Here is a 12964-nt window from a genome sequence, read left to right on the forward strand (position 1 = left end):
ACAAAGCAACGCGTTTTTCAGTGAAAAGACACTGTTTCATCAGACTGTGCAAATACAGTACATGGAGAGAGGCAGCAACCAGTTTAGCCTCCATTGATTGCGCAAAAACTTAGAAGGGTGCTGTATGGAGTGCCCTCCCACTGTCTGTCAGGTCAGGAGTCACATTTCATCATTAAGACTATCAGTAAAAAAGTCCCAAGTGAGGCAGCTCTCATATCTGCCTTTTGGGTTTTTTTTGGGAGGGGGAGCTGATAGTGTTAGTGTAAGAGAAGCACTGACAATCTGTGCTGTGGGGGAGAACTAATATAAGATGGAAATCTAGGCAGCATAAATATAGTGCTGCAACTGCCTTTCCACTTAAAATTGTGCACAGCAATGTTTATTTTGAGCGCAATGTCTGTAGCATCAGCAGCAGGAGAGGTAATTATTTTAGTGCCTCTCTCTGCGTGTCCTGTGTGGGCGTGGCTGTGTTCCACTAATACAGTTCCCCATGTAGAGGGCTGCTGGAGTGTGCAATGCAGGGTAGCAGCAGTCGTTGCTGTATTTTGGCTGCTGGCTGCCAGCAACCAACAGCTGCCGTGGCTTTAAAAACGGAAGAGTGGTCAGCAATTCACTTCCTTCCTCCATCAGGCAGATCGGCAGTGCATTACTGGGATGTGCTGCTCTTAGCTCTCACTGCTGTTGTGATAGCTCTCATGAGAAGGTGCTAAGAAGGGACAGTCTAAGTGAAATATTTATTTTACAAGCATTTAACCCCTTATGCTCTGTGTGTATTTGTTGTGGTTTATAACATTTGTGTTAAAAAGCCTTCATAAATAATGTTATATAATAATACTGAACACAATATTTATTTATACTTTTAATTTCTGAGTGGCAGAAGATTGTGGTAGGGAATCAGAGTGTACTGACTGAATTAAAAAATTACAATCTGTCATCTTTTTAAGCAATTTCTCTCCATCTTCTCTTAAAAAAAGCCTCTATTATGTAACTAAGTATTTTAACAATTACTTTAGGGACATGATTTACCATTTGTTTACTATTTTAACTGATTGTGTAGGAACAATATTTTTTCTTAATCATAACATGTTTATTTAATATTGGTAAAACAGAAAATGACATGTGCCTGCATCTTTTTGTTAATCATGTCCCTTGCTAATGGGTTAATAGAGGACACAATAAGTTAGCTTAAGGTCTTTTTTTTTCTGAAAGGGTGATAAACTAAAAAAAAAATCCATTAAGCATACAAATATACAGAATTTTTCCACTATAAAATGTTGACATGTTTCAGCAAAACCATTTAAATTAGCACTGGGAATAAAAGGAAATTTAGGGTTGTGCACAAATGATTTCTGAAGGTTTTAAGATAACTGGTGTCGATAAAAATGACTGCCACAGCTTTGATGGTGATCGTGGACATGACTCCACAGCATGAAAACACAAAGTAGTCTTATTCAAGAGGGGAGCATCCATTTAAAGGGACACTAAACCCAACATTTTTATTTCATAATTCAAGTAGAGAATACAATTTTAAACAACATTCCAATTTACTTCTATTATCTAGTTTGCTTCATTTTTTATATATCCTTTGTTAAAGAAATAGCAATGCACATGGGTGAGCCAATCACACGTCACCAATCAGCAGCTAATGAGCCTATCTAGATATGCTTTTTAGCAAATAATATCAAGAGAATGAAGCAAATTAGAAAATAGAAGTAAATTAGAAAGTTGTTTAAAATTGCATACTCTTTCTATATCATGAAAGAAAAAATTTTGGTTTCATGTCCCTTTAATACAACCAAGGATCTAAAAGGCACATGTTGAGCAAAAAGAGGCTGCTCCTAGGGTGGTAACTAGCCACAGAATAAGCTATTATGCTAATGCTTGTTCCCAGATTGAGCACTTCTCTCTTTTTGTAAATGCAAATTATGACCCTGAGGGAAGTCTCCCTAAGGGTGATGCGGGATATAGCTGCACCTCACTGACGAGGTCCACACTAGGCTAAAACATACGTCTGGGGTTTTGCTGTTTCTCTCTTTCAGAGAAGGATTGCCTGGCATTTCAGGACTGTACTGTTTATTCAGGACCAGACTGATAAACTACTGGAAAGTAATTCTCTATGAAAGGCACATGTTGAGCAAAAGAGGCTGCTCCTAGGGTGGTAACTACCCATAGAACAAGCTATTATGCTAGTGTTCGTTCCCAGATTCAGCGTGTCTCTCTTTTTGTAAATCCAAGGATTTTTGCCAGAAAGAGAAGGCTCCCAGTTTATTCTAATAGAGTATTATTTTATTCACAAAATGATTTCCACAATAAATAAATTGTACTATTTAAAAATCCATTTGTGTAATTGAAATCCAAATCACTTAAAATGAAATGTCCCATTCCTTAGCCAGAATCAGACTTTCCACTTAAAGGGACACTGAACCCAAAATGTTTTCTTTCATGATTCAGATAGAGCATACAATTTTAAGCAACTTTCTAATTTACTCCTATTATCAATTTTTCTTCGTTCTCTTGCTATCTTTATTTTAAAAGCTGGAATGTAAATCTTAGCAGCCAGACCATTTTAGGTTCAGCACCATGGATAGTGCTTGCTTATTGGAGCCTTACATTAACCCACCAGTAAGCAAGCATGTATATATATATATATATATATATATATATATATATATATATATATATATATATATATATATATATATATATATATATATATATATATATACAGTATAACTATTTTTTATTTGTGTTTATTAGTCTGTTTTTCTTTTTGTCTGTATCTGAGTTTTTCTATGTTAGTGTCTTTGAGTATTTTTGTGTCTTTGAATGTGTGTGTCTCTGTGTGTCTCAGTTCTTTTGAAATATTTCTGAGTGTTTCTGAGTGTCTGTTAGGAAAAAAATGTTTTTGTGTGTCTGAGTATTTGTGTGTTTGTGAGTGTGTTTATGTTTGTGTTTGTCTATAAATGTGTGTATATTTGCCTTTTAATGTTTTTGTTTGTGTGTGCCTGAGGGTTTAAGCAGACTTTTAAAGGGACACTGAATCCAAATTTTTTCTTTTGTGATTCAGATAGTGCATGGCATTTTAAGCAACTTTCTGATTTACTCCTATTATCAAATTTTCTTCATTCTCTTGGTATCTTTATTTGAAATACAAGAATGTAAGTTTAGATGCCGGCCAATTTTTAGTGAACAACATGGGTTGTTCTTGCTAATTGGTTGATAAATTCATCCACCAATAAAAAAAAGTGCTACCCAGAGGTCTGAATCAAATAAAATAGCTTAGATGCCTTCTTTTTTTCAAATAAAGATAGCAAGAGAATGAAGAAAATTTGATAATAGGAGTAAATTAGAAAATTGCTTAAAATTGCATGCTCTATCTGAATCACAAAAATAATAAATTTGGGTTCAGTGTTCCTTTAAGCATCAAATTAATCCTCTATCAAGATCATATGTGTGTTCATCTGGATCTGATACTAGCCAGTGCTATACACACACAGATATACAATACACATATGCACACATACACAGCATATATACAGTATATATATATATATATATATATATATATATATATATATATATATATATATATATATATATATGTATATATATATATAATATTATATATATAAATACACACACACACACATCATCTAATTCAGCAATTACATTTAATTAAAACTTTAATGAATGTGCACTGTAATTTTTAAAATTGTGCTGATTTCTAAGATAAATACGTAATATGATTCATGCATTCAGGTGGGTGCCTTCTTTATACCTATATATCTATGTATCTATATCTATCTATCAATCTATGTATCACTCTAGGTATCTATCGGCTAGATTTAGAGTTCGGCGGTAGCCGTCAAAACCAGCGTTAGAGGCTCCTAACGCTGGTTTTGGGCTACCGCTGGTATTTAGAGTCAGTGATTAAAGGGTCTAACGCTCACTTTACAGCCGCGACTTTTCCATACCGCAGATCCCCCTACGCCATTTGCGTAGCCTATCTTTTCAATGGGATCTTCCTAACGCCGGTATTTAGAGTCGTTTCTGCAGTGAGCGTTAGAGCTCTAACGACAAGATTCCAGCCGCCTGAAAATAGCAGGAGTTAAGAGCTTTCTGGCTAACGCCGGTTTATAAAGCTCTTAACTACTGTACCCTAAAGTACACTAACACCCATAAACTACCTATGTACCCCTAAACCGAGGTCCCCCCACATCGCCGCCACTCGATTAAAAATTTTAACCCCTAATCTGCCGACCGCCACCTACGTTATACTTATGTACCCCTAATCTGCTGCCCCTAACACCGCCGACCCCTGTATTATATCTATTAACCCCTAACTTGCCCCCCACAACGTCGCCGCAAGCTACTTAAAATAATTAACCCCTAATCTTCCGACCGCAAATCGCCGCCACCTACGTTATCCCTATGTACCCCTAATCTTCTGCCCCTAACATCGCCGACCCCTATGTTATATTTATTAACCCCTAATCTGCCCCCCACAACGTCGCCGACACCTGCCTACACTTATTAACCCCTAATCTGCCGAGCGGACCTGAGCGCTACTATAATAAAGTTATTAACCCCTAATCCGCCTCACTAACCCTATCATAAATAGTATTAACCCCTAATCTGCCCTCCCTAACATCGCCGACACCTACCTTCAATTATTAACCCCTAATCTGCCGACCGGAGCTCACCGCTATTCTAATAAATGTATTAACCCCTAAAGCTAAGTCTAACCCTAACACTAACACCCCCCTAAGTTAAATATAATTTTTATCTAACGAAATAAATTAACTCTTATTAAATAAATGATTCCTATTTAAAGCTAAATACTTACCTGTAAAATAAATCATAATATAGCTACAATATAAATTACATTTATATTATAGCTATTTTAGGATTAATATTTATTTTACAGGTAACTTTGTATTTATTTTAACCAGGTACAATAGCTATTAAATAGTTAAGAACTATTTAATAGTTACCTAGTTAAAATAATTACAAATTTACCTGTAAAATAAATCCTAACCTAAGATATAATTAAACCTAACACTACCCTATCAATAAAATAATTAAATAAACTACCTACAATTACCTACAATTAACCTAACACTACACTATCAATAAATTAATTAAACACAATTGCTACAAATAAATACAATTAAATAAACTATCTAAAGTACAAAAAATAAAAAAGAACTAAGTTACAGAAAATAAAAAAATATTTACAAACATAAGAAAAATATTACAACAATTTTAAACTAATTACACCTACTCTAAGCCCCCTAATAAAATAACAAAGACCCCCAAAATAAAAAATTCCTTACCCTATTCTAAATTTAAAAAGTTACAAGCTCTTTTACCTTACCAGCCCTGAACAGGGCCCTTTGCGGGGCATGCCCCAAGAATTTCAGCTCTTTTGCCTGTAAAAAAAAACATACAATACCCCCCCCCCAACATTACAACCCACCACCCACATACCCCTAATCTAACCCAAACCCCCCTTAAATAAACCTAACACTAAGCCCCTGATGATCTTCCTACCTTGTCTTCACCATGCCAGGTTCACCGATCCGTCCTGGCTCCAAGATCTTCATCCAACCCAAGCAGGGGCTAGACATCCACTGAAGAAGTCCAGAAGAGGGTCCAAAGTCTTCCTCCTATCCGGCAAGAAGAGGACATCCGGACCGGCAAACATCTTCTCCAAGCGGCATCTTCTATGTTCTTCCATCCGATGACGACCGGCTCCATCTTGAAGACCTCCAGCGCGGATCCATCCTCTTCTTCCGACGACTAGACGACGAATGACGGTTCCTTTAAGGGACGTCATCCAAGATGGCGTCCCTCGAATTCCGATTGGCTGATAGGATTCTATCAGCCAATCGGAATTAAGGTAGGAATTTTCTGATTGGCTGATGGAATCAGCCAATCAGAATCAAGATCAATCCGATTGGCTGATCCAATCAGCCAATCAGATTGAGCTCGCATTCTATTGGCTGTTCCGATCAGCCAATAGAATGCAAGCTCAATCTGATTGGCTGATTGGATCAGCCAATCGGATTGATCTTGATTCTGATTGGCTGATTCCATCAGCCAATCAGAAAATTCCTACCTTAATTCCGATTGGCTGATAGAATCCTATCAGCCAATCGGAATTCGAGGGACGCCATCTTGGATGACGTCCCTTAAAGGAACCGTCATTCGTCGTCTAGTCGTCGGAAGAAGAGGATGGATCCGCGCTGGAGGTCTTCAAGATGGAGCCGGTCGTCATCGGATGGAAGAACATAGAAGATGCCGCTTGGAGAAGATGTTTGCCGGTCCGGATGTCCTCTTCTTGCCGGATAGGAGGAAGACTTTGGACCCTCTTCTGGACTTCTTCAGTGGATGTCTAGCCCCTGCTTGGGTTGGATGAAGATCTTGGAGCCAGGACGGATCGGTGAACCTGGCATGGTGAAGACAAGGTAGGAAGATCATCAGGGGCTTAGTGTTAGGTTTATTTAAGGGGGGTTTGGGTTAGATTAGGGGTATGTGGGTGGTGGGTTGTAATGTTGGGGGGGGGGTATTGTATGTTTTTTTTTACAGGCAAAAGAGCTGAAATTCTTGGGGCATGCCCCGCAAAGGGCCCTGTTCAGGGCTGGTAAGGTAAAAGAGCTTGTAACTTTTTAAATTTAGAATAGGGTAAGGAATTTTTTATTTTGGGGGTCTTTGTTATTTTATTAGGGGGCTTAGAGTAGGTGTAATTAGTTTAAAATTGTTGTAATATTTTTCTTATGTTTGTAAATATTTTTTTATTTTCTGTAACTTAGTTCTTTTTTATTTTTTGTACTTTAGATAGTTTATTTAATTGTATTTATTTGTAGCAATTGTGTTTAATTAATTTATTGATAGTGTAGTGTTAGGTTAATTGTAGGTAATTGTAGGTAGTTTATTTAATTATTTTATTGATAGGGTAGTGTTAGGTTTAATTATATCTTAGGTTAGGATTTATTTTACAGGTAAATTTGTAATTATTTTAACTAGGTAACTATTAAATAGTTCTTAACTATTTAATAGCTATTGTACCTGGTTAAAATAAATACAAAGTTACCTGTAAAATAAATATTAATCCTAAAATAGCTATAATATAAATGTAATTTATATTGTAGCTATATTATGATTTATTTTACAGGTAAGTATTTAGCTTTAAATAGGAATCATTTATTTAATAAGAGTTAATTTATTTCGTTAGATAAAAATTATATTTAACTTAGGGGGGTGTTAGTGTTAGGGTTAGACTTAGCTTTAGGGGTTAATACATTTATTAGAATAGCGGTGAGCTCCGGTCGGCAGATTAGGGGTTAATAATTGAAGGTAGGTGTCGGCGATGTTAGGGAGGGCAGATTAGGGGTTAATACTATTTATGATAGGGTTAGTGAGGCGGATTAGGGGTTAATAACTTTATTATAGTAGCGCTCAGGTCCGGTCGGCAGATTAGGGGTTAATAAGTGTAGGCAGGTGTCGGCGACGTTGTGGGGGGCAGATTAGGGGTTAATAAATATAACATAGGGGTCGGCGATGTTAGGGCAGCAGATTAGGGGTACATAAGGATAACGTAGGTGGCGGCGGTTTACGGAGCGGCAGATTAGGGGTTAAAAGTGTAATGCAGGGGTCAGCGATAGCGGGGGCGGCAGAATAGGGGTTAATAAGTGTAAGGTTAGGGGTGTTTAGACTCGGGGTACATGTTAGAGTGTTAAGTGCAGACGTAGGAAGGGTTACCGCATAGCAAACAATGGGGCTGCGTTAGGAGCTGAACGCTGCTTTTTTCCAGGTGTTAGGTTTTTTTTCAGCTCAAACAGCCCCATTGTTTCCTATGGGAGAATCGTGCACGAGCACGTTTTTGAGGCCGGCCGCGTCCGTAAGCAACTCTGGTATCGAGAGTTGCATTTGCGGTAAAAATGCTCTACGCTCCTTTTTTGGAGCCTAACGCAGCATTTGTTTGAACTCTCGATACCAGAGTTAAATTTATGGTGCGGCCAGAAAAAAACCCGCGGAGCGTTAACAGCCCTTTTACCGCCGAACTCTAAATCTAGGCCCATGTATCTATCGGCCTATATTATAATATAAGATAGATAGATAGATAGATAGATAGATAGATAGATAGATAGATAGATAGATGATTGATTGATAGATAGATGATAGATAGATGATAGATAGATGATAGATAGATGATAGATGATAGATAGATAGATAGATAGATAGATAGATAGATAGATAGATTAGATACAGCTTTTTGAATACATTAAAATAAGAAATAAAGATATAAGAGCATAAGGAAGATAAAAATAGAAAAACTAGATTGAATTATATTTTTTAATGAAGGACTAAAAGTTACAGTTAATGTCTGTTAAGAATCAGGGACACCTAAGGCTTAAATTCTGTCTGTTTCTATAAAATAGACTCATTCATTGTTCTTAGTTATGTGATAGAATTACTTCAGTCTCTATAGACCTTTCAAATCCACTCAGCTGGCATTCAAAGCACATGTACATTTTAAAAATAAACATGATGGGACATTTTGAACTATACTGTACATTTATTTCACATTCTCAGAAACTTTAGCTCAGTAGAGACATCTGGTGTTCTCATTTATTTCTGCAATAGCTTAGCTGCTGAGCAATACATTCTATTGCAAAAAGAAGTGAATCTAATTTTATGAATCAGCTTTGTTACATGGATAAAGTTACTTAAGAGATGATGATGATGATGATGAATTTGTATTCTAAATGAAATTTGTTTGTGTGTTTTTAAATGTATAAATAACAATAACATATAAACCACAAATTCTTTTTAGATTAAAGGGACACTGAACCCAAATTTTTTCTTTCGTGATTAAGATAGAGCATGCAATTTTAAGCAACTTTTTAATTTACTCCTATTATCAATTTCTCTTTGTTCACTTGCTATCTTTATTTTAAAAAGAAGGCATCTAAGCTTCTTTTTTGGATCAGTACTCTGGACAGCACTTTTTTATTGGTGGATTAATTTATCCACCAATCAGCAAGAATAACCCAGGTTATTCACCAAAAAAGGGCCGGCATCTAAACTTACATTCTTGCATTTCAAATAAAGAAACCAAGAGAATGAAGAAAATTTGATAATAGGAATAAGTTAGAAAGTTGCTTAAAATTGCATGCTGTATCTGAATCACGAAAGAAAAAATTTGGGTTCAGTGTCCCTTTAAGTGAGGGTGGTCATGTTTTCTATTAAAGAAAATATTAAAAAAAGAAGTGATTATTTATTTACTTTTTTTTGGTAACATAACTATAGACAATGATTTATATTTCAGATATTTAACTCAACAACAATTGTATAAATGTGGTCTCAACAATTAGATAATTAAGGTTATAGCAGAGACAAAACCAGCATTAACCCTAATAAAATGATCATTATTAATACACTCCATAAAAAAATTTAAATTTACTTTTTCTTTTTTTTTTCTTGTGTATATTGTGACTATTAAAAAAAAAAAAAAAAACAGTATTGGAGAATTTTTTATGAATATTAACCTCTTCAGGATGGGGGCAAGTGCACAAGATCGGTATGAAGTTCCGATGTAAACAAAAGGGGAAAACAGGAAGTCACGTGATTGGATCCTTGGTGGCTGCCTATGATGCCTATGATGCGAGGCACGCCCCCTGGTTGGATTTTCAATTTTCTTCAATGCATAGGGAGCAGGACGCTGCAAATGTTAGGATGTTTCATGCCGTCCTTAGGACTTTAAAGCTGCGAACGCTGTTGGAAATGGCATGAAATGTTCAAAGGGTGTCAAGGGGTTAATAATGGGTATTTTGCTAAATTATAAAAGTATGCATGTTTGGTACAGAAAAAGTACTTACTGGCTGTTCATCAAGGTACCTTCTGTGGTTCCCAGCCCTTCCTCTCCACTGATCAGCAACCTCTTGAGAAAATTCCCACGTTGGGGAACAAAACGGCCATCGAGGATTTCACTAACAGCTGCAACAGGTGATACGCTGTACGTGCGGTCTGATACGCTGTCAAGGACTTCCTGTGTATACCGGAACCAGTATTTTATCAAGACAAGCAGCCGACAAGCCTTATACTACACAGGGGAACCAGCTGGGACTGAGAAAACTACCCCGCAGTGGATAAAGGCGTTCCTGGAGCGGTAATATGCTTGAGTCTTAAAGACAGTACTACCTGACACGCTTACATACTTTGTACATCTGGTACGCAGAATATCTATTTTATGCTTTTTAATGTGTACAAATAAAACCTCTTTTCACTTGAGTCCAGTTGCGATCTTCTTCTCTTGTTTTCCACTGTATCAGGAAAAAAATGTCCTGTCTTGTTTTTACCCAAAAAGCATACATTGTACACGCACCTTTTCTCCAATCATGTTGTCACATAGACAAGGATTTAAATAAACTTAAAGTTAAAGAGACAGTACACACCTTGAGAGTTTTTATATAAAGTATTTAGTTATGCATAATAAACCAACTTTGCAATATATATATATTTTTATTTTACCATATTTTTATTTAATTTAGCTCTGAAAATGGAACAAACAATTTCTAATTCTAAGTTGAAATGCGCCCTACTGATGTCTTAAGGCATACATATATGCCTTCAATTAACTTTATATAGATAACAAATGAAAAGCAATGCACTTTATACTAACATTATGACTGGTGGCTTCACATATATGCCTCTTGTTATTGGTTTCCAGCTAGCTCCCAGTAAGGCATTGCTGCTCCTGCAATAAATGATACCAAAAGAATGAAGCAAAACTGATAATAGAAGTAAATTGGAAATTTGTTTTAAATCGTATATCTAAATAAGGAATGAAAAAAATTGGTTTAGATTCCCATTAACCATGTTAAACAGTTACTGGATATTACATAACTGCTTACATTTCCCAGAGGCTTTCTTGGACAGTAACATGTGAAGCCTACAATGGGTGTGGTTGGCCCTAGATAGGTTGTGGGAGGAGCCAGGGCAGTCCCTGGAAACTGGGGCATTTGCCCTTGTGAAAGAAGGTGCAAGACATGAGGCAGATCTACCAACCTTTGACAGTCTTGCAATATACAGGGCAATTGAGAGCTCTGATATGATCAAGACTCTAGTATTCATTTATTATACCACATAATGATATATACATTTTTCAATCCCTTCATACTTTATGTTAATACCTAATATTATTATGATTAATATTATTTTCATAATTATAATCATTTGTAAAGTGCCAACAAATTCCATAGCGTTGGATCCATGAGTAAGATTATACAGACACATAAACAGATTAAAAATGAATTTATAAAAGATGGACCCTTATCTGAAAAGCTTACAATCTACATAGTAACATACATAGTAGATGAGGTTAAAAAAAGACCGAAGTCCATTGCGTTCAACCTATACAAATCTACAAAATTTGTATAAATCATAGTTTGTAAGGCAAAATGGGTGTCAGGTATCTCTATTAGAAAAAATGTATTTTCTTTTTCATCTCTAAAAGAAAGTATTTTAAAATATATAGTATTTAAACATTTTTTCTGTGTGAAGTAAATGTATTTTTTTAAGTTACTGTTTGTGGAAGCTTATCTTATATTGCAAATTAAAAAAAACACCCATTGCTCAAACAACATAGCATAGTATTTAGAAAATGTCAAATATTTACAGCAAATACATAGTTAAAATCTTTATTAAATATGAATATTGCATAGGTTTAATCATGTTTTCATCTACTTAATGGCAAAGGGCTATAATGCACGTATATATATGTCTATATGTGTGTACATTTATATTAATATTTGTACATGTGTATATATGACTGTAAATACATATATGCACATATAAATACATTAATATATAAGTACACATATATATTCATACAAATACATCTTTAGACATGTATATGTATGTAGGTCATTCGCCTGCCTTTTTTTTCTAACACCCGATATCTCCAATCTTTGAGCCCTTATTACTTTTTTGTGCAATATTTGTATTAATTTTTTTTTATTAGTGTTAATATAAGTGTAACTGTACTTTGTAATGTTTTTTTGATGTGTTTTGTGCAACTTTTTTGTTTCGGAAACCAGTTAACCCCAGCTCTGAGATCGCGGTAAGGATTGAAGCTTAAAGGGTGATTGTGCTAGCTCAATCGCGATTTTGCTACACTTGTAATGACAGAATGAAAATGGCTTGCAAAAACACGATTGCGCTAGCGCAAAACTGTTTGCGCCTCACTTGTAATCTAGCCATAAATATTTTAGCATATTTTATTGGTGCTCTCTTGTATATGCATTAAAGCTTTCATTTTATGTCCTTTTAATGTGCTTTAATTAATCTTCCTGCTTTATAATAATTGCCTCTGTCACTTAAATTCCTTTACCATTAGGATATTCATATTTTAAGATGTATGGTATATATATTTTTAAATATAGACATTCTTTAATGAAGAAATTGTTACACTTTTTAATTACAGTTATTTCTGGCAGAAAAATGTTAAACTGTTAATTTACATTTTAAAAATGTTATAAATAAACACTGAATTAAAAGTATCCATAAATCAATTGTTTATATATAAAAAGAACACCGATTATTTAAATAAATGGAATTCAACAATATTGCAAACTGAAATTTCTCTTTTCATATTGTCAAAAAGCCCAATATAAAAAAAGACAAATTAAATCTTAACAGAAATAATTTATCCATTTACAATCCTACACACACTATTATTTTTCTCAAGTGCTACAAGTTAATTAAAAATGTGTTCAGAGGTATGATAAATACATTTACACTTATGCAAATATCTACAGTAAATCTTTTTTTTTTTTTAAGTCTAAATTTATATTTTTTTATATTTTTCCTGATTTAGATCAAAGCTGTTACAGTTCAAATAACAACTGTGTTGTAATGTTTAATTTGTAGTTTGTTTTTATAGCCAGCAAAAAAAAAA

This window comes from Bombina bombina, chromosome 9 (assembly GCF_027579735.1).
Source record: "Bombina bombina isolate aBomBom1 chromosome 9, aBomBom1.pri, whole genome shotgun sequence".
NCBI classification, from domain to species: Eukaryota; Metazoa; Chordata; class Amphibia; order Anura; family Bombinatoridae; genus Bombina; species Bombina bombina.